At 52.7% G+C, this 18979-nt stretch overlaps 1 protein-coding gene across 2 annotated transcripts in view; it reads right to left on the minus strand.

Moving 5' to 3' along the window:
* The window catches only part of SLC7A6 (solute carrier family 7 member 6), a 457165-nt gene that overhangs the window by 60291 nt on the left and 377895 nt on the right, over window positions 1–18979 (minus strand). The gene's annotated exons all lie outside the window — the stretch shown is intronic.

The following is an 18979-nucleotide window of genomic DNA, read 5'->3' on the forward strand; positions in this document are numbered from 1 at the left end:
TGATTGCTCAAGAGCTTGACTAGACCCCTTATCTGCAGCTTAAAACGCAGCAGTTAAGGCTCCGCTACAAAAACTATAAATGAATACTGTCTCAGACCCTACAAAACTCAAGCTGCGGGAGATTCTTGCTGAGTTTGATGCCATCCATCTTACAGAGGACACTGACAAAATAGCTGAGGATGCGATCAGCGAAAAGTTGTCAGGAAACATAACTCCTAGGGTAGTCCCCCCAACATAACTAGAGAAGGTGATGAGGAAACCCCTTACATCTACCCTAACACTGTACCTAGAGTGTCTTCCCCTTCTGGGGATAGGTCAGGCCACTCAGGAAGAAGTGAAATGAAGAGGACATAGTCCTGGTGAGGCGAGCCGAAAGAGCAGCCATTGAGGACAAAATCCTAGTCGTAGAAAGAGAAAGGGCGAAGATGGTTTTAGGACCCATAAGTGGAGGCAGCAAAGTAAATTAGAAGTGGAAACGTTTGATCCCAAAATCCCCAAAGGGATTGTCGCACAAGTTACTACTTGTGTAACAATATATCTGTAAGTAACATTAGTTAGTGATAGATTCCTTACCTTAGAATATCCCCAGGCGTCAGACTGGATCTAGAAAGTTTTGCTTAGCAGTACCCTTGCGCGCCAGTAGGTGGCGTCCTGCGGCTCCGCGTCCGCCACTGGCGTCGTCAGCGCCAAGATGACGTCACGGAAAGTACTTAGGAGCCACCCAAGCGCGCTGACGTCAGTTCTGTACATGACTTTCCACGCCAGAAACGCAGAGCCATGCAGGATACTGACCATTGGTGCATAAAACTAGGGCCCTAAAAGGGGATGACCTTAACCCTAGTAATCAGTTTGCAGAATAGGGAGGATGGGAGGGGCAGTAAGGAATCTATCACTAACTAATGTCTCTTACAGATATATCGTTACACAAGTAGTAACTTGTGCATCTGAAAGAGACATGTTAGTGATAGATTCCTTACCTTACACCACATACCCCAGCAATACCAACCCCGGTGGTGGGTCTGCGAACAAAATGACACCAGGAAGTCACAGAGACCAAACGGCCAAAGTAGCCGTCTCTCCGGACTTGACTGTTAAGGCAGTAGTGGCTGCAGATGCCCTGATGGAATGGGCACGCAGCCCCACAGGAGGCTCCTTCTTGGCCAAGGAGTAACATGCTTTGATGCACAGAACGACCCACCGGGAAATGGTTCGTTTGTGGACCGCCTGACCTTTTTTGGCACCCACGTAGCCAACAAAGAGCTGATCATCCACCCGGAACTGGTGTGTACGCAGCAGATAGAAAGCAAGCACATGTTTTGGGTCCAGACGGTGGAGCCCCTCCTCTTCCCTGGAAGGATGCGGAGGCGGAAAGAAGGTGGGCAAAGTGATGGTCTGTCCGATGTGGAAGGGCGTGACAACCTTTGGCAAGATAGAAGGACGGGTCCTCAGAACCACCTTGTCTGGATGAACTGAAAGGAAAGGAGGTTTGGAAGAAAGAGCCTGGAGCTCAATCACTCTTCTGGCAGAGGTGATAGCTACCAGGAAAGCAGTCTTTAAGGTGAGAAGACGTAAGGGACAGGTATGAAGTGGCTCAAAGGGAGCGCACATGAGGTAAGTCAAGACAAGATTTAAGTCCCACTGAGGCATTATGAAAGGCACGGGAGGTTGGGGGGGTGTTGGGATTGTAAGTAGTATTGGGATATGTTTATTGTCATCTGGTTTCTATTGCACTGCGAAGATTGCATAATTTTTCTGTACAAAGGGCAGTGGGGTTACACCCTGGAGCGGGAATTGAACTGACCAGTTGATTGGTGGATTGAATGTACATGTATGATACCTGTATAAAACCCAATAAACTACGTTTAAAAAAAAAATGAAAGTCACGGGAGGAAACGTGTGTGTAATGCCTTTGAGAAAACGTTTAACAACAGGGGACTTAAAAAGAGAAGGCTGATCAGTAATCCCCAGAAAAGCGGAGATGGCAGAAAGATAACCTTTGATAGTGCCCAGAGCAGAGCCCTGCTTGGCCAAAGACAGCAGAAACAGAAGAACCTCAGAAAGGGGATCCACAGCTTTTGCTGTGCACCATGCCACAAATTTGTTCCATTGGCAGGCGTATACCGTGTTAGTGGAGGGATGCCTGGCATCCAGAATGACATTACAGACTTCGGGAGGAAAGTCGAAAGCCGTCAACTGTCGCCGCTCAATCTCCATGCATGGAAATGGAGGCTGGACAGGTTCAGGTGAAGGACCGTCGCCTGCTGCTGCGACAGAAGATCCTCCTGAAGAGGCAGTCGGATCGGGGGAATCGATTCTCCTACTGAGTAGCTCGGGATACCATACTCTTCGAGTCCAGTCCAGAGCCACAAGAATAACTTGGGCCCGGTTGCGCCTGATCTTCTTCAGCACTCTGGCCAGAAGTGGTATAGACGGAAAGGCGTACAACAGACCGCAACTCCACTCGCGCGGAAAAGGGTCGCAGAGCGAGTGCCGCCTCGGAAAGCCCAATCCGCAGAACAGAGGACATTGCCCGTTCTCGTCGGTGGCGAATAGATCTAACCAAGGCTCTCCCCACTGTAGAAAGAGACCTTGTGCCACGCTCGAGGTCAGACGCCATTCGTGATCCATCAGACTCCGAGGCTGAGTTTGTACGCCCTAGCATTCAGAGAACCCGCCAGGTGTTGAACCACCAAGGTAATGCCGTGATGTGCCATCCACGTCCAGAGGCGCAGAGCCTCTTGACATAGGGTCCACAACCCCACCCCGCCCTGCTTGCTTCAATACCACATGGCAGTGGTGTTGTCCATGAACACCTGCACTACACTTCCCCGGACAGAGGGAAGGAATGTTTGCAGCGCAAGTAGGATCTCCCTTAGCTCCGAAAGATGGTTATGGAGTTTGGACTCCGCCGGAGACCAGAGGCCTCTGATCTCCATCTGTGATATACGGCCGTCCCAACCCAGGAGGTACGCATCTGTCAGTCCTGTATGCCCCGGTTGGGGAAAGGAGAGGGAGCTGCACTGACCCAACACTGGTCCGTGAGCCACCACTGCAAGTACTGTGCAGTGCCCCCTGCGATCTTGACATAGGCGGATAGATTTCCATGATGCTGCATCCACTGGAACTTGAAGGCCCACTACAGAGCCTATATACGCTACCTGGTCATGATTGATCAGCAGGATGAAGGAGGCCATGAGGCCCAGCAGCCTCAGTGTTGTGCTGACCAAAACCCAGAATAAGGGCTGAAAGGTGGGAAGCATAGCCCGAATGCCATGGACTTGCTGTTGGGGAGGATAACCCAGAAACTGCACCGCGTCCAGAATCGCTCCAATGAAGAGGAGCCTCTGAGAGGGAAGCAGATGTGACTTGTGCACGTTGATGGGGAACCCCAGAAAATGCAGGAGGTTAGCCATAGTGTAGGTTAAGCCCGAGGGCGTGCAGGACGGGAAGTGCAAAGGAGGCATCCAGCAGGCATAATGTACCATCCAGGCTTGTGTAGATAAGAACTGAGGCAGTGTGAGCAACTTGAACTTCTCCCTTCGGAGCAAGCGATTAACGTCCCGAACCCGTAGGACAGGACGTAGGCTGTTGCCCTCCGCTGACACCACGAAGTAGCAGAAATAACCACGACCTACATCAGGCGTCAGAAAGCACATGATGGCCCCTTGGCCAGAGGGTCCCCGACGTGGGGATACGGAGTTGACATGTTTGGAGGGGTAATGTGGAAGGGGAGGGGGTAGCCCCTTCGGACCATCTGCAGAACTTATGTGTCAGAAGTGATGTATGCGCCAGAGGGAGAGATGGCAAATCCTGCCACCCCTTTTCGTCTGGCCGGCCCGAAACAGCCTATTAGGCTGCGCAGGCCCTTGCCTATGGAGTCGGACGGATGGTCACGCATCGTCCCCTTAGGCAATTGCCTGAGAGAGCACCGTCCGAGCCACCGCCGGACACTGAGGCAGCACCTGTGCCACAGTGCCCTACACAGAGCGTGAATAGTGGTGCAAAGGCCATTTAGAGAGGCAGAGACCTGGACAACCGGACACTCTGGCTATGGGTACTGTGTGACATAACCGGGGTTGCCTGGAATGCACAGGAGCCCCTTAGGATGGGCTAGGTGTTGAACAGAACGGCAGTGAGTGTGCCCTTAAAGTGCAGCAGTGGCTCTGTGGTGGAAGCCACCGGCTGAAGCACTTCAGGAAGGAGAGTGTCCCGATATGCAATGAGGGTAAGAACCACCCCTACGCAACACCACAAAAAACGAACCAACCACTTCCATAGGCACGGAGAAGGAGGGGACAGTTTGGAGATAAGTCCAGCTGTACTGGATGTGAGAAGTTGGCCTGGTATATGCTGCTCACTAGTTCTAGTGATCACCTTGTACCATGCCAAGCAACCCTTATGGTGCAGGTTGTAAAGTCAACCTTATAGACAAGCTATCCTAGGGGTAGCATGGACTAAGCAGTCTTAGGCTAAACTCTGTAAAGGCATGTGAAGCAAGCTGTTTTACCATACACAATCCCTTGAATACCAAATGAAAGGACACCCCACAGATATATATTGAAAATATATATAGATTTATTTCTCAAAAGATACCCTATACTCTTTATGAGCACAGAAGCACAAGCGTTAAAACAAAACACAGTTTAAATACACAAAAGTTGCACAAATATGGATGAGCCCTAGGGGCCACCTAAACCATATACTAAAATAGTGGTATAAGAACCCCTATGGGGAAAGTGAAGAGGCCTAGGGCCTGGGGAAATCGCTGGAGCTGATCGGGACTAGCAGTGAAGAAGTCGGGAAAGGCCCGCGGGACTCGGGTGCAGTGCGGAAAGTGCACGCAGTACCAATGCAATGTCAATGGTGCGTAAAAGTTACAAAGTTAGTTAAAAAGGAACCTTCCGAGGGACCTAGAAGGATGAAACTTTAGACACAGACCCTAGAGGTGTGTACCAGTGTGGGAACACCGGCGGAGCTGAGTTACCTCACCCACAGGAAGCGGGTGCACAGGGTCAAAGTAGTGTAGGTTTTCGTCACGCAGGTCGATGGTGCTTGGAGCTGAAGATGCTGCAGGCGGCTCGATGTGAAGAGTTCCGGTGGATCCAAGGGTGGATCTGAAGAGGTGAAGACCTGAAAGCAGAGGGGACAATGTTCAAAGTCACTAGCCAGTGACTACCGTGGAACCAGAGTGGAACCAGGCGATGTCGGGTGCAAACAGGCGTCGAGGTGTAGCTTCTCTCTGCAGCCACGTGGACACGAGGGGTCGAAGACGTCCAGGAGTCGGTCACGAGCTGTCCCACGCAGGCTTCTCGCTGTTGGCGGTGTCGGCAACGGATGGAAGAAAACAGGCCTTGGCTAAGACAAGCCACGCAGGAATCGAAAAAGGCTTGTCACTCGGACCAGCAAGGTCAGAGCGGGTGCTCCCTTTTACAGGAGCAAGGGCAAGTCTGGAGCAACCAGGCCTGCAGTGAAAGTTGAAGGTTTCGTCGCCAAGATGGCCGCTAGCCACGTGGCAAGTGGCCGGGATGGCGCGTCGAGTGGCACGGTGCAAAAGGGCCCCACGCAGATCGTGGAGATGCTGGGGGGCTGATCTTTGGTGCAAGGGCTGCTCGAGGTTAGGGCTTCTCAAACCCCAAAGCACAGCGTCGAGGGTGCCTCTGATGCTGCGTAGTCAGCGTTTCGGGAGTCTTCCAAGATGTCCGGTCCCAGGGAGATTCTCTTCCGTCTTCTGAGCAGCAGAATGTCGAAGTCCAGTCTTCTTCTGTATTTCAAGTTGATTCAGGATGATCTGAAGTCTCAGGACACAGCTCCCACTCTTATTCGAATCTGGGGGGCCGGATCACCTACTAGGTCCCTCCTCTGGGTGGAACCAGGAAGGGGAGTGGTTACACCCCCTTTCCTTTGTCCAGTTTCGCGCCAGGACTGGGGCTGGAAGGCCCCAGCACCGGTTTGAACTGGCCTATGCACAGGGACACCTTGTGTGCCCCAGGCATGTCTGATTCTATTCAGCCCTGTCCTACCCAATACACAACATCCTGTCTGGGGTGGTACTAGCACCTCCCAAGGCAGGAAACCCTTTGTCCAAGCTGCCCTCGCTGGAAGGACTCCCAGCAGCAGGAGGTCAGACTTGTGTCTGCGGTGGCAGCATCCATCTTGTGATGCTGAGGCTCTGTTTAACTTTTAACCGGGGTTCAGGTTAGGTACATGTCGTGTCCCTCTAGAAGGGTGGAATGCTACCCCCGTCGCCAGAACTGGCGAGGGGGTAGTATTCCAATTCGTATGACACCTTACTCGACATGTTTTGATAAAGCCAAACCTAAGATAGCATTTAAGCGCGAGGATTATAATGCACTTAAGAGTATATGGTATGGCAGTATCATGAAACAGCTAAAGGACATGGTTCCGAAAGCTGCAGACAGGCTCAGCTCATGCCAGAGCACCATCTCACATATTTCCAAGCACTCTGCCTCCATGATTGATGAGGCCTTCCATAGGAGTGGCTGATAGGAACATATGTGTCCATTTTAGGTTAGGTATAGGCATACTACACCTAAGTAAGGGGTGGTTACACCGACTTACCCCAGCTGAGTGATCAGCCAGTTGTGTCAAATATGGAGGCCAGGCCAGGGGTGGCACAATACATGCTGCAGCCCCTGGTAGGCCTTGGAAGCACCTATGCCCTGGGTACCTGGGTACACTGTTACAGGGGCCAATAAGGTGAACCAGTTCCAATGTCGTTATGTACCTAAAGTACATGGGTAACAATTTAGAGAGAGAACAGCAGGCTGTGGGTCTGATTAGCAGGCCCACAGCCACATTAAGTCATAAACCAGTGAAGCAAAAAGCAAAAATTTGGGGTGACCATAGGATAGCAGACCCTACTCTCCTACACAACCCCCCCCCCCAAACGCAGGGACATTAGACTAACCTTGACCAGTTGTGTCTTCATGTTCTAAGTGGAAGTACCTGGAGAGACCATCTGCATTACCATGGTCAGTCCCTGGGTGGTGCTCCACTGTAAAGTCCATCCCCTGTAGGGAAATGGACCACCTGAGCAGTTTGGGGTTTTCACCCTTCATCTGATTAAGCCATAAGAGGGGCTTATGGTCGGTCTGAATCTTGAAGTGAGTGCCAAACAAGTATGGTCTCAACTTCTTCAGGGCCCACACCACAGCAAAGGCCTCCCTCTCAATGGCTGACCAACGTTTCTCTCTGGGGGTCAGCCTTCTGCTAATGAAAGCAATGGGCTGGTCTTGACCATCTACATTAAGTTGTGAAAGCACAGCTCCCACTCCCAACTCAGAAGCATCTGTTTGGACAATAAACTCTCTTGAGTAGTCAGGACTCTTCAGGATAGGTGCAGAGCACATGGCCTTCTTCAGGTCATCAAATGCCTTTTGACAGTATTCTGTCCACTGAACCTTTTTGGGCATCTTCTTGGATGTCAGATCATTAAGAGGAGTCACAATGGACCCATAGTTCTTAACAAACTTCCTGTAGTACCCAGTCAGGCCCAAGAAAGCTCTGACCTGAGTCTGGGTAGTTGGAGGAGTCCAGTCCTTTATGGTCTGAATCTTACTCTCCAGTGGTTGAACTTGGCCTCCACCCACAAGGTGGCCCAAGTACACAACCTTACTCTGCCTTATCTGGCACTTGGTTGCCTTGATAGTGAGGCCTGCCTTTTGCAGAGCCTCTAGCACTTCCTTCAGGTGGACCAGGTGATCCTCCCAGGTGGAGCTAAAGACAGCAATATCGTCCAGATATGCTGCACCCAAGTAAGGACTTGATTCACCAACCTTTGGAAGGTGGCAGGTGCATTTTTCAAACCAAAGGGCATCACCACAAACTGATAATGCCCACTGGGGGTAGAAAATGCTGTCTTGGCTTTAGACTCCTCAGCTAACCTGATTTGCCAGTAGCCAGCTGTCAAGTCAAATGTGCTCAAATACTTGGCAGAAGCCAATTTGTCTATGAGCTCATCTGCCCTTGGAATAGGGTGTGCATCTGTCCTAGTGACAGCATTGAGTCCTCTGTAATCCACACAGAACCTCATCTCTCTCTTCCCATCTTTGGTGTGAGGTTTGGGGACCAGAACCACTGGGCTAGCCCAGGGGCTCTCTGAAGGCTCAATGACACCTAATTCCAGCATCTTTTGTACCTCAGCCTTGATACAGACTCTCACATGGTCAGGCTGCCTGTAAATGTTGTTCTTCACAGGAAGACTATCACCAGTGTCCACCACATGGGTACACCAGTTAGTCTGGCTGGGTGTCAGGGAGAACATATGTCGAAATGACTGCAAAACCTGTCTACAGTCATGTTGCTGATGTTCAGTGAGGCTGCCATCTAAGGCCACACCATCAACTGAGCCATCCTCAGGGTTCTGAGTCAGCAGGTCTGGGAGAGGGTCACTCTCTTCCTCCTGCCCCTCATCTGTAGCCATGAGCAAGCCCATGTCTGCCCTGTCAACATATGCTTTCAGCCTGTTAACATGGAGCACCCTGTGGGGGCTCCTGGGAGTTCCAAGGTCCACCAAGTAGGTAACCTCTCCCTTTTTCTCAAGGATGGTATGGGGTCCAGACCATTTGTCTTGGAGTGCTGCTGGGGCCACTGGCTCCAACACCCATACCTTCTGTCCAGGCTGGTACTCAGTCAGGACAGCCTTTTGGTCATGCCAGGCTTTCTGTAATTCCTGGCTAGCCTCAAGGTTTTTGGATGCCTTCTCCATATACTTAGCCATCCTGGAGCGGAGACCAAGTACATAGTCCACTATGTCTTGCTTGGGCTTTTTGAGAGGTAACTCCCATCCTTCCCTCACCAGACATAGGGGTCCTCTTACAGGGTGCCCAAACAACAATTCAAAGGGGCTGAAGCCAACCCCCTTTTGTGGGACCTCTCTGTAAGCAAACAGAAGGCAGGGCAGAAGGATATCCCATCTTCGCCTGAGCTTTTCAGGTAATCCTTTGATCATGCCCTTTAGGGTCTTGTTAAATCTCTCAACAAGCCCATTGCACTGTGGATGGTAGGGAGTGGTGAACTTATAGTTGACACCACACTCCTTCCACATTGCTGTCAAGTATCCTGACATGAAGTTTGCACCTCTATCAGATACTACCTCCTTAGGAAACCCCACTCTGGAGAAAACTCCAAGTAAGGCCCTGGCCACAACAGGAGCTGTTGTGGTCCTAAGTGGAATTGCCTCTGGGTACCTGGTGGCATGGTCCACCACCACCAGTATGAATCTGTGCCCAGATGCTGTAGGGGGATCCATTGGTCCAACAATGTCAATCCCTACCCTTTCAAGGGGCACCCCCACCACAGGTAGTGGTATCAGGGGGGCCTTTGTGGTACTACCTGCTTTGCCACTTGCTTGGCAGGTTACACAGGAGCGACAAAACTCCTTTGTATCTTCTGACATGTGAGGCCAGTGAAAGTGACAGACAAGTCTGTCCCATGTTTTGTTCTGGCCTAGGTGTCCTGCTAAGGGAATATCGTGTGCCAAGGTAAGCAGGAAGCCCCTAAATTGCAGAGGTATGACCAACCTCCTGGTTGTACCAGGCTTGGGGTCTCGACCCTCTGAATAAAGGAGCCCATCATCCCAATAGACCTTATGGGTACCTTGAGCATTCCCAGCAGCCTCAGCAGCAGCCTGCTGTCTGAGGAGTTCAAGAGAAGGACAGGATAACTGAGCCTGCCCCAAGTCTGCCCTAGAAGGTCCCCCTGTCCCCAGAAACTCAACCTGATCAGGTTCTAGCTCTATAGGGACAGTTCCTTCAGGGGTCTCAGAATCATCTTCCTGTGAAGGCTGATCCTCACTTGTAGGCATTTGGGAAGGCACAACCTTTACCCTCCTGTTCCTTGTCTTGGGAGGTGCTTGGTCCATTGTTCCAGGATCCAAGACCTGAGGTTCAGAGAAGCACTTTTTGGCCTGTGACCTGGTCACAGCAAGGACATGTGATGATATCCCTAACATCTCCGCATGAGTCCTGTACTCAACTTCTGACCATAGAGAGTTCTCCAGGTCATTGCCCAACAAACATTCTACTGGGAGATCAGCACTAACCACAACTCTTTTTAGGCCAGTTACCCCTCCCCAGGAAAAGTTCACAATTGCCACACTATGTGTAGTAGTGACATTGCTGGCATTGGTCACCAGGTAATTGTCACCTGGTAGGTACTGTCCAGGGTCCACAAAGCTAGGCGTCACCATAGTGACACTGGCACATGTGTCCCTGTATGCTTGATCCACTTTCTTGTTAATCAGAGGTGTCTGCCTGTACTTGCCCAGATTATTGGGACTGACAGTAGGGAAAAAATCAATCTCCCCATCACAAATCAGAACAGCCTGTGTGGGGACTCTGACTAGGTCAGAATCTCCCTCAGTTCCCAAGGTGATACCCACTACCCCCTTAGTCTGTGGACCAACACTGCTAACTGTACTAGTGGGTGCAGGTGCCTTAGGGGCTGCAGTGTTGGGGGCTCCACCCTTTTTACAATCACTTGTCCAGTGAGTGGTGTTTTTGCAAAAGCTACACCAGGGTTTTCTTTGACCTTCTTTCTTCTTCTTCTTGGAAGTTTGGGACCCACCCTCAGTATTAGTTTGGGGCCCTGTTGAAGACTTCTGGTCTTTAGCTTTCTGCTCCCCACCCTTCTGGTCTGTTTTCTTTTGGTCACCACCCTGGTTCTGGTTCTGGTTCTTTTGCTTAACTCTGGTTCTAACCCATTTGTCTGCCCTCTTTCCCAATTCTTGGGGAGAGGTTAGATCTGAGTCAACCAAATGTTGATGCAACTGCTGGTTCTGACAGTTATTTAAAATCTGTTCTCTCATAAGCAAATTGTACAATCCTTCATAGTCTGTAACCTTACTTCCCAGCAACCAGCCCTCCAGAGCCTTAGTGGCACATTCCACAAATTCAGACCAGTCCTGAGTCTGTGTCTTCTGGGTATCTCTGAACATTAACCTGTACTGTTCAGTGGTTAAGCCTAACCCATCAATCAGAGCACTCTTCAGGACTAGGTGGTTTCTAGAATCCCCATCACTAACTGTGAGGAGTCTGTCTCGGCCTCTACCTTCAAAGGAGAGCCACAAGATTGCTGCCCACTGCTCCTGAGGGACCTGCTGTACTTTGCAAGCTCTCTCAAGTGCAGTCATCCACTTGTGGATATCATCCCCAACTTTGTAGGGGGGCACAATCTTACTCAGGTTTCTATTGTCATAGGACCTGTCTTTATCCTTAGGGATAGTGCTGTCACCAGTGGATCCTAATCCACTCTCTCTAGGCTGCCTTGCTCTAGCAAGTTTCTCTTTGGCCAGGGCAACTTCTAACTCTTGCTTCTGGATCCTAAGTTCAGCCTCTCTCATTTTGGCCTCATGTTCCCTTCTCTGAGGGCTAGTCAACTCCCTTCTGGAGTTGCCATGAGAACCTCTAGAAACATGGGAAGTATTGGATTCACCTGAGTGATTCCTCCTCCTCCTATGCTCCTGGTTAAGTCCATTTGGGGGTCTGAATGGGTTGGACCCACCTTCAGTCCCAAATAAGCTTAAGTTAGCCTGGTTAAGCCTGCTGACTAACACCTGGCTATTTCTACCATCATCAGAATCACTTTCTTCCTCCTCCTCCTCCTCCTCTTCTTCTTCCTCAGGCTGAGTATTCCCAGGGGTCTGGTCTTCCTCATCTATCTGGATGACAGGGGCAGGGGCATCAGGGTTATCATCTTCAGAAGGAGAAACTTCCTCACCAGTTGGAGTTCTTTAGAGCGTCAGACTGGTCTAACAGCTCTCTGAGGTGTCCTGCTGTAGGAGTAGGACCTGTTGGAACACCGTTGCCTCAGTTCCTTAAATGGAAAGATAGCAAATTTGGATGGTGCCCTTGGAGGGCCACTCTCAACAGAGTTGGGTCCAGTGGATCCCTCCGCTCCAGACATTGCTCTAGTGTGGTGGATGTGTTGCAATCTACCTACACTTGTGTTTTCCTACAAAACCTATCTAGTAGTTGTAGTCAGGGTGTGCTACTCCCTATCCTCTACAACAACTAAGTTCAGTAGAACTTAAGTATATCTAGTCTTGTTTTAGTGTACCTATCAGGTACCTGTATGATCTTTCAAATGATATTTTCAAAGATTAAAATGGTAAAACAACAGCAAGCTCAAATCCCAATCCGCTGCTCACCAATGTGAGAAGTTGGCCTGGTATATGCTGCTCACTAGTTCTAGTGATCACCTTGTACCATGCCAAGCAACCCTTATGGTGCAGGTTGTAAAGTCAACCTTATAGACAAGCTATCCTAGGGGTAGCATGGACTAAGCAGTCTTAGGCTAAACTCTGTAAAGGCATGTGAAGCAAGCTGTTTTACCATACACAATCCCTTGAATACCAAATGAAAGGACACCCCACAGATATATATTGAAAATATATATAGATTTATTTCTCAAAAGATACCCTATACTCTTTATGAGCACAGAAGCACAAGCGTTAAAACAAAACACAGTTTAAATACACAAAAGTTGCACGAATATGGATGAGCCCTAGGGGCCACCTAAACCATATACTAAAATAGTGGTATAAGAACCACTATGGGGAAAGTGAAGAGGCCTAGGGCCTGGGGAATCGCTGGAGCTGATCGGGACTAGCAGTGAAGAAGTCGGGAAAGGCCCGCGGGACTCGGGTGCAGTGCGGAAAGTGCTCGCAGTACCAATGCAATGTCAATGGTGCATAAAAGTTACAAAGTTAGGTAAAAAGGAACCTTCCGAGGGACCTAGAAGGATGAAACTTTAGACACAGACCCTAGAGGTGTGTACCAGTGTGGGAACACCGGCGGAGCTGAGTTACTTCACCCACAGGAAGCGGGTGCACAGGGTCGAAGTAGTGTCGGGTTTCGTCACGCAGGTCGATGGTGCTTGGAGTTGAAGATGCTGCAGGCGGCTCGATGTGAAGAGTTCCGGTGGATCCAAGGGTGGATCTGAAGAGGTGAAGACCTGAAAGCAGAGGGGACAATGTTCAAAGTCACTAGCCAGTGACTACCGTGGAACCAGAGTGGAACCAGGCGATGTCGGGTGCAAACAGGCGTCGAGGTGTAGCTTCTCTCTGCAGCCACGTGGACACGAGGGGTCGAAGACGTCCAGGAGTCGGTCACGAGCTGTCCCACGCAGGCTTCTCGCTGTTGGCGGTGTCGGCAACCGGATGGAAGAAAACAGGCATTGGCTAAGGCAAGCCACGCAGGAATCGAAAAAGGCTTGTCACTCCGACCAGCAAGGTCAGAGCGGGTGCTCCCTTTTACAGGAGCAAGGGCAAGTCTGGAGTAACCAGACCTGCAGTGAAAGTTGAAGGTTTCGTCGCCAAGATGGCCGCTAGCCACGTGGCAAGTGGCCGGGATGGCGCGTCGAGTGGCACGGTGCAAAAGGGCCCCACGCAGATCGTGGAGATGCTGGGGGGCTGATCTTTGGTGCAAGGGCTGCTCGAGGTTAGGGCTTCTCAAACCCCAAAGCACAGCGTCGAGGGTGCCTCTGATGCTGCGCAGTCAGCGTTTCAGAGGTCTTCCAAGATGTCCGGTCCCACGTCTCTCGGTGCCTCCACGGGTCCCTTCTTTGCAGGGACTGTGGATCGGGCGGTGAGAAGTCTGGGAGTCTGGGTCTTGTCAGGCTCTGGGCTCGGGCTCCGGCGGGAGGCGGCGGCAAAGCAGACGTCGAGTTGCTGGTTGGTGCCTGTGCTCACAGGGTGGTCACTCCTTGGCCACAAGGGAGATTCTCTTCCGTCTTCTGAGCAGCAGAATGTCGAAGTCCAGTCTTCTTCTGTATTTCAAGTTGATTCAGGATGATCTGAAGTCTCAGGACACAGCTCCCCCTCTTATTCGAATCTGGGGGGCCGGATCACCTACTAGGTCCCTCCTCTGGGTGGAACCAGGAAGGGGAGTGGTTACACCCCCTTTCCTTTGTCCAGTTTCGCGCCAGGACTGGGGCTGGAAGACCCCAGCACCGGTTTGAACTGGCCTATGCACAGGGACACCTTGTGTGCCCCAGGCATGTCTGATTCTATTCAGTCCTGTCCTACCCAATACACAAAATCCTGTCTGGGGTTGTGCTAGCACCTCCCAAGGCAGGAAACCCTTTGTCCAAGCTGCCCTCGCTGGAAGGACTCCCAGCAGCAGGAGGTCAGACTTGTGTCTGCGGTGGCAGCATCCATCTTGCGATGCTGAGGCTCTGTTTAACTTTTAACCGGGGTTCAGGTTAGGTACATGTCGTGTCCCTCTAGAAGGGTGGAATGCTACCCCCGTTGCCAGAACTGGCGAGGGGGTAGTATTCCAATTCGTATGACACCTTACTCGACATGTTTTGATAAAGCCAAACCTAAGATAGCATTTAACCGCGAGGATTATAATGCACTTAAGAGTATATGGTATGGCAGTATCATGAAACAGCTAAAGGACATGGTTCCGAAAGCTGCAGACAGGCTCAGCTCATGCCAGAGCACCATCTCACATATTTCCAAGCACTCTGCCTCCAGGATTGATGAGGCCTTCCATAGGAGTGGCTGATAGGAACATATGTGTCCATTTTAGGTTAGGTATAGGCATACTACACCTAAGTAAGGGGTGGTTACACCGACTTACCCCAGCTGAGTGATCAGCCAGTTGTGTCAAATATGGAGGCCAGGCCAGGGGTGGCACAATACATGCTGCAGCCCCTGGTAGGCCTTGGAAGCACCTATGCCCTGGGTACCTGGGTACACTGTTACAGGGGCCAATAAGGTGAACCAGTTCCAATGTCGTTATGCACCTAAAGTACATGGGTAACAATTTAGAGAGAGAACAGCAGGCTGTGGGTCTGACTAGCAGGCCCACAGCCACATTAAGTCATAAACCAGTGAAGCAAAAAAGCAAAAATTTGGGGTGACCATAGGATAGCAGACCCTACTCTCCTACACTGGATGCTTCAGATCGATAATCCAGTGTGGTACATCCTCACACTGAGCTGCAAGAGGATCTTCAGACTCTTCACAGTATTCCCCATCGTCTAATGGCCAGTAGAGAGGCAGAGCTCGATATTGACTGGCTCTGGAGGTAGCGCAGAGGGTGGCGCCGAGGACGGAGCCAGCGGAGTCGCCGAGGCCGGATCAAAAGGCGATGTGGCCAGAGCTAACGGCGATGCTGAATCTGGGGCCATTTAACGGACCGTATCTATGGTGGTGCCGAGGCCGTATCCACAGTGGTGCGAGTCCAGATCCACCGGTTGCGCCGAGGCTGGAGGCAACAGCGGCCCGAGGCCGGAGCCAACGGAGGTGCCGAGGGCGGCGCCAACGGCCGCACCGAGGCCGGAGCCAACGGCGTAGGATCCTGTGGCGCCGGGGCTGGATCCAGTGGCGGAGCCGATGGGCCAACAGGATCTGGATACGGGACCGCGGGGCCCGCAGGCGCACCGGCGGGAGCCCGAGGCCTAAAAAGGCGGTCCATGGCAGCAAGGAACTCTTGCATCTGTTCGGGAGTCGCTGACGGACCCCAGTATAGCGGGTAGGCTGGGGGACTCCCAGGCTCCAGAGGAGCCGCAGGGGCGAAGCCTCTGTCTCCCTCGTCTGCCTCCGAGGAGCGACGGGGGAACATCGGAGAGCGAACACGCTTCTTCGACTTCTTTTTATGGGGTCGCTTACCGGAATCCAAAGGCGAAGACTTGGAGTCTAAGGAGAGACCCTGCCAGCACATAGACAGCCTTCCATCCCGTACACACATGGCCAGCTGACCCTTAATCAGAGGATAGCAATAGAAGGAAGGGAAGGGAGGGGAGGCCAGGGATAGAAGCAAACCCCCCCAAACCTGGAGTAGCCAGAACAGTAGGGCACCGGAGCACCGTAACCCCATCCTCCAAAGAACCAAGGAGGAATGAACCGCCCCAGACGGAGCCACCCGTCAAGAACAAAAAGGCACTCACAGGAGACACAGCCCCCCACCGGGAGGCGAGTACCGAAGACCAACCAAAGGGTCCTCGTAGAATAGGGGAGGAAGGGCGGGCCGTGAAGGAATCTGCAGCTAGAATCGTCTCTACCAGATACATCGCTACCGAAGGTAAGTAACTCGTACATCTGATAGAGACTACTAGCCGCAGATTCCTTCACGTAGAATAGATACCCTAGCAATACCCCCTGGAAAGGAGGGTATGCCAAAGGGCCCCACCAGCCAATACAGAACAGAGGGCCCCCACAGGGAACCAGATCTGTGGACCAGGTAGAACCTCGCCCCTGCCAGGCAATGGGAACCCTCAAAAGCAGAACCCCACCAACCCCAAGGGGATGTAGGGAGGGAGAAGGCTGAAGGGGCCCGTACAGTCACAGCAGAGGAACCATGCAAGGTTGAAGCACCCCACTCCCCCACAGGCAACACAGCGTCCGCCCAATGCCAAGACAGGAAGAGCGGAAGAAGAAGCCTAGAGGGACCAAGGAAACGAGGGAAAAGAAGGCAAACCCACTCTAGATTGAGAGCAACCTGCCAGCCAGAACAGCGCCTGCAGACAAAGCCGCCAGAAGCAAGAAGAACAGCCCGAGGCCCCAGGACGACCGAGTAGGCGGCACCTGGCAAGGGAAAACACAGGGTCATCCCAGACCTCAGGACAGGAGCAGGGAGAGAAGGAGATGCCCGGGCACACCATTACGAATGGCCCCGCACACAACCTCAGGAAGCAAGAGTAACCTACCTAAACGCCATGGAGAACAGGCACCCAAAGGCGACCAGAACCTCCCAGCAGAGCGCAAGCCATATGACCTAGGATACGATAAGCCCCAACCATGGGAATCCTCTTTGGAAGAACTTCCACAGCAGAGGAACAAACTAAAGAGCCACTGGGAAAAAATCACCCCCGCGAAAGGCTTGACAAGCAGCCCAAGCAAGCAGAAGGCCTAATCTCAGGGCCAATCTGCGCAACAATTCCAACACATACACATGATCAACAAAAGGGCCGTCAAGCAGCCAACAATGCCAAGGTCCCCAAAGAAGGACGCAATGGCCAGAAAACGCAATCCCCAGCGAGAACAAGTGGCCAAAGAAGGCACAGAATCAACCCGACTCAGGAATCACTGAGGAGGGGACGGATGAGGATGATGATAAGGCTGAGGGGGAGGACAGAGCCCTGCCAAGAGCCTCTGGACGGCGGAGTCGGCCGGGGCATGGAACAACAGGCTGCCATCAAACGGAAGATCAATGAGTCGCTCCCGAATATTCTCAGGGAATACTCCAACCCGAAGCCAAGCATGGTGACGGAGAGCGACCGAGGATGCCATGGCCCCGCCCAATACTTCTGAGATGTCCAGGGCGGAGCGGAGAATAAACGCCCCCAGCTCCCGGCCATCGCCGGTGAAAAAGACACCCTAAGGTGAATCGTCTCCAGGGAGGATGACACCAAAATACAGGCTGCCTCCGGAGAAGAAGGAGCGTCCTAAGACAAGTCCGCGGCACGACCCCTGCGCGGAGCCGTAGAGTCTGCCGCCTGAGGCGGAGTGCCAGCATCATTCGGCGTCGCCGGACAAGGTTCTTCCCAGTCACCGCGCACCGGAGCGGAGAACGGAGCGGGGATGGAGCCGAGAAGGCGCCGACCTGACCTCCACCGAGTTAGCCATCCGCGTGGTGGAACGAGATGGCCCTGGGGAGTGACACGAAGCCATCCGCCATCTTCGACCCAGAATGAGGCGTAGATCGCTCGACAACCCATGGGGAGTGCCAGGGACGATTCCACCTCCGACTCGCCCCCCGTCGAGGCAGCCGCCTGCGGGGGAGGATGAGAAGGGCCCTGAGAGGGGTGAGGGGTCCTCACCCAGCCTCGACCCGGAGCAGGGCGAGGAGGGTTAACCAACCCCTCCGGCTCCGCACGGTCCAGCTGCTGCCAGCGCCATAGCGGCGTCACCTCGGCCTTAGACAGGACCACCCTGTCCAGGGACCAAGAGGGGCTCGGGGATGTGACCCGAGCCCCGGCGACCTCCCGCGACACCACAGGGATCCAGCAGGAGTTTGCGGCGAGGCAGAGATGCCGTGGCCTGAAGGAGGTGCCCCAGCGGAGCCGCACCCAAACAGAACCACACCCTCCAAGCCTGGATCCAAACCAGTGGGCGCCAGAGCCCACGGCGTTGCCGCGGAGTGCCCTGCACAAGGCAAGGGGTCCGCCGACGCCCCAGGAGGGGAACACGCCAGACAGGCCTGCAAAGCCACCACGTATGTCTCCATTTGGACTCTCGACGCCCCAACACCGAGAAACGGTGGATAGGACGACACGCAGGGCCGCATCACCCGCGGAGAGTCCACGCCCCCGGTAGGCCGGAACCCAGCCCCCGGGGACAAGCTGGGACACCTACCCACCGGGGAGTGACGCTTACGTGACATCGGAGAAGGGCGAGGACTATGACCACGGCTGAACCTGAAGCCGTCCGCCGAAGCAGAACGAGTGGAGGACGTCGACCTGGAGAGACGCGCTGAGAGAAGTTTCATGCGGCGCTCCCGCCGCAACTTCAGCTTCAATTGTTGAAAGGCCTCGCAGTCAATGGTGCTGTGATCCTCCCCCCAAACACCACTTACAAATGAGGTGCGGGTCCGTCGCTGATGTAAGACGCCCACAAAACGTACAAGTTTTGAAGCCCGAAGGCATTCGCACACTGTTCCACCAAAAGAATGGAGAAAAAAGGGCCCGAAACAGGCCCCTAGCAAGGACCGGATCTGCGTTGCACGCGGAAAAGGAAAACACTGATGTGGGCGTGCCGGGGCGGGTCTTATGTGACCTCGCTGACGTCATGTACGCGGACGATGACTGGGCGGAGTCTTGTGATGTCGCCCCACCCCGGCGCGCAGGGATGCTGTGGCAAAAAAAGCTTCTGGAACCAGTCTCACACCTGGGGATAATTCTACGAGAAAGAATCTGTGGCTAATAGTCTCTATCAGATTCCTGTGTTAGCTGTAAAGCCTGTGGGAAGCCAGGTAAGCACCCAAAGGACAGATTAATTCTACTTCCATCG

This window comes from Lissotriton helveticus, chromosome 12 (genome assembly GCF_964261635.1).
Source record: "Lissotriton helveticus chromosome 12, aLisHel1.1, whole genome shotgun sequence".
NCBI lineage: Eukaryota > Metazoa > Chordata > Amphibia > Caudata > Salamandridae > Lissotriton > Lissotriton helveticus.